Source organism: Mastomys coucha, unplaced genomic scaffold (assembly GCF_008632895.1).
Source record: "Mastomys coucha isolate ucsf_1 unplaced genomic scaffold, UCSF_Mcou_1 pScaffold14, whole genome shotgun sequence".
NCBI classification, from domain to species: Eukaryota; Metazoa; Chordata; class Mammalia; order Rodentia; family Muridae; genus Mastomys; species Mastomys coucha.
The window spans coordinates 35,470,332-35,474,695 of NW_022196896.1; positions in this window are offsets into that span (position 1 = coordinate 35,470,332).

The window sequence follows — 4,364 nt, forward strand, 5'->3', positions numbered from 1 at the left end:
GAGGGTGCTATTTATGTCTTTCTTAAGGTCCTGTATCATCATCATGATAAGTGATTTTAGATCTGATTTTTGCGTTTCTGGTTTGATGTTGTGTCCAGGACTTGTTACGGTGGGAGAATTGGGTTCTGATGATGGCAAGTGACCTTGGTTTGTGTTATTTATTTTCTTACATTTGCCCCGGCCCCCCACCATCTAGTTAACTCTAGTGCTATCCACCCTGCTCCCACCCCACCACCACCATCACCACCATCTAGTTAACTCTAGTGCTAACTGCCCTTGCTAAATCTTACTGGAGCCTGTCCTTCCTGTGATCCTGGTTGTGTCAGAACTCCTCAGAGTCAAGCTGTCTCTGTGATCCTGTGATTCTGGGATCCTGTGATCCTGGGCTTGTTAGATCACCTGGAAGTGGGGCTTTCTCTGGGTGTTATGGGACTGGCTGCAGAGCTTGTGCCCAAGGTCTGCTCTGGACCCCAGCCCAGACAGACCAGAAGGAACCCAAGTCACTGGGCTGGTGGAGTTCCTATGTGCCAGTCAAGCTGGTCCTAGTTATTCCCAGTGTTGGGACAGATGATGGTTCCTGCTCACCTCTGATCCTGGGTGTGTCAGAATGCCTGGGAGTGGAGCATCCTGTGGGTGTTGTGGGACTGGCTGCAGAGCTTGTACCCATGGTCTGCTCTGGACCCCAGCCCAGACAGACCAGAAAGAACCTGAGTCACTGGGCTGGCGGAGTTCTTGTGTGCCTGGTCCTGCTGGTCTGCAAAGCTTCTGTAAGGCAAAGGACACTGTTATCAGGACAAAATGGCAACCTACAGATTGAAAAGATCTTTACCAATCCTGTATCTGATAGAAGACTAATATCCAATATATACAAAGAACTCAAGAAGATAAATTCCAGAGAACCAAATAACCTTATTGAAAAAATGGGGTACAGAACTAAGTAAAGAATTTTCAACTGAGGAATATCAAATGGCCTAGAAGCACCTAAAGAAATGTTCAACATCCTTAGTCATCAGGGAAATGAAAATCAAAAGAACCCTGAGATCCACCTCACATCAGTCAGAATGGTAACATCAAAACCCAGGTGACAGCAGATGCTGGCAAGGTTGTGGAGAAAGAGGAATACTCCCCCATTGCTGGTCAGATTGCAAACTGGTACAACCCCTCTGGAATCAGTTTGGAGGTTTCTCAGAAAATTGGACATAGTACTGCCAGAGGACCCAGCTATACCACTCCTGGTCATATGCCCAAAAGATATTTCAACATATGACAAGGATACATGCTCCACTATGTTCATAGCAGCCTTATTTTATTTTTTATTTGTTGATGTTTTGCTTGTGTGTATGTCTATCCATCACATATAAACCTGGTGCTAGCAGGAGCCAGACAAGGGCATTGGATCCTGTAGAACTAGATATACAGTGGTTGTGATCCACCAGATGGGTTCTGGGAATGGAAACTGAATTTCCTGAAGGAGAAATCAGTGTTCTTAACCACTGAGCTATATATCTAACCCTGATTTAGGGTTTTAATTATTTTTATTTTTGTATGCACTTGCATTTGTATTTGTGCCCATGTGTGTACTCCATAGCATACAGAGAATATTGTTCTTGTGGAGTTAGAGCTACAGGCAATTATGATCATCAGCTCAGGTTACTAGGAACTGCATTCAGGTCCTCTGCAAAAGCCCTTATCTACTGAGCCATCTCTCCAATTCTTTCATTTTTCTTTGTGGATGAATAGTGTACACATATCTTTTTAGTATGTAAACTTGGTATTTTTAAAGTATTAAAAAAAACCCAAAAGTTTTATCTTGGTCATATGTTTATTCTATTTTTTTTTTATTTCTTCAAACTATGCATACTGATGTCTATAGTTGTTATAGAAGCTTATGGCCCACCAGGAGTGAGTCAGAATTTCTCTTCATTGATTTTCTCCATGAGCCATTCTGTGGAGAAATTGAACTTTAAAGTAACTTCCAGAGAATAGTAAAGCATATTTCTCTGATAGTTAAGGAATCTGAACATGTTTATTTAAATATTTATTGGTTCATTTGTGTGTCTTCCTTTGCAAATGTCTATAAAGTTTATTAGCCCAATTATTAACTAGATAATTTGAATTTTGATGTTTAAGTTTTAGAGCTCTTTATATATTAAAGATACCCATCTCCTGTGTGATGAATAATTTGCAAAGAGTTTGTCCATTCTGTAGGCTGTGTTCACTCTGGTGGTTATTTGTCCTGTTATGAATAAGTGGTTTCATATCATGAGAGCCTATTTATTCATTCTTGAGCTTGTTTCACATAGTATTAGAGTTTGTCTCAGAAATTCTTTGTTTATGCCCAAATCTTGAAGTTTGCCTATGTTTTCCTCTAGCAGTTTCAGAGTTAAGGATCTTAAGGAATTTGATACACTTTGATTGTTTTAGGGTGATATTTATCAATAAAATTTTATTCATCCTATATGTGAAGTCTAGTTTTCCCAGCACTGAGGCTATCTTTTCTCATATAGGTGCATTTTATTGTATTTTTTAATTGCATATAAATGAACTGTATTCACATCATTTCCCTTTCCAACTTCTCCTGAACCCTACAATTCTTTTCAAATTCATGGTCTTTTTTCTTTAATTACTATATATAACCTCCTCCATTCATTTAGTTATTAAACTCTCTCTCTCTCTCTCTCTCTCTCTCTCTCTCTTTTTCTCTCTTTCTCTGTGTGTGTGTGTATGTGTGTGTGTGTGTGTGTGTGTGTGTGTGTGTGTGTGTGTGCGTGTGTGTTTAGGTCTCATCACAGATTATGAATAACTGATTAGGATGCTCATCCTAATTGCCTGTAGCTTTTCATCTATAGATGAGGCCTTATTAGATATCCCTCATCCACATATGTATGTCAGCTAGTTTTGTCGTTGTTCAGGTGTTGTTTATGCACTTGTGTCATTGAAATTTTATAGGTTTAGCTTCCCTTTCATGTATAGAGAATGGCATCTTGCTTCAGAGATCCTGAGCCTCTGGTCTGCCCCCTCTTCTATACATGTTCCATGAGCCTTAGGTGTATGAATTGTGTGTCTTCCATGAGGCTTAGGTATATGAATTGTGTGTCTTCCATGAGCCTTAGGTGTATGAATTGTGTGTCTTCCGTGAGCCTTAGGTGTATGAATTGTGTGTCTGATGCTGTTCTCTAAATTTTGACTAGTCATGGCTTTCTTTAATGACCTCTTTCTACTGAAAAATCAAAATCATCCATGATTTTGCACATCAAAGATAAGAGCTGTTCTTATTTGTTCACATAAGGGTAAGCATTTAGAATGCAGTTTAGAAAGTATAATGGTTTAGTAGCCGTAGTATGTTCCCTTCTAGATTCATGTTTCACCAATCATGAGTAGTTGGCTAGGTTTTCAGTATCAGGTATAAACCTTCTCCTATTGAGTGGGTTTAAGTCCAATTAGATAGTTGTTGGTCAGTGCCAAGAGATAAGTGCCACTATTATACCTTTGAGGATATTTTTCTCAGGCTGGTCATTGTGTTTCTTGGCATCACAGTTTGGCAGGACTACTGATTGCTTTACTCTTCTGATACCCTTTCTCGAATTTTTGTTGTTGTTGTTGTTCTATTCTGGTTCTCAAATGACGGCGTAATAAACACCCACATTCTTGAGAACTTACCATCTTAAGTACTACTCTCTTTCAGAACCACACTTGTAAATACATTCAGAAAGGAAAATAAAACTGTTCTCTGGGTGTCACTTAGCCCAATGCAGTGAGCACAAAAAATTAACAGCAAAAATTAAATTGATAATCCATGTCAAATATCTCACATACATGATACTTGGGGTTGTACCCCTACAATGTACTAAAATAGTTTAGAAGAACCTCTTCTAGCTTGAATCCTTTAGTTAAAATTTTCCTGTTTTCTATGGGAAAGTGTCATAGTTTCTGAGAAAATATATAAAATGTGGAATTCTGGGATGTATCCTCTTGATAATAAGCATAACAATCTGTATTTCTTCCCTTAGGAAAAAAATGTTTACATCTTGAAATAAATAATGCTCCTTAAGATGAGTGGAAAGTTCTCAGAAAATCTTCTCCTTTAAAAACAAAAAAGCCTCTCTTGTTTGTTCTGTACAGTAAATACAGTAAAAAGAAAGGTTTCTCAGAACTCTATTCTACTTTTCAGTGTTTTTAAGGCAACTAAATGATGCCGAGTCAAAGTGATGCCTTTTTTCCTTCTTCATCCTTCCAATTTCAAATTAAAATTTAGCACTGAAAGAATGACAATAAACTAAAAGATAAATGAGACATCATCAAAATAAAATCTGATGTGCATTAGGAGACAGTATCAAGGAAATGAAAAGACAATGTACAGAATT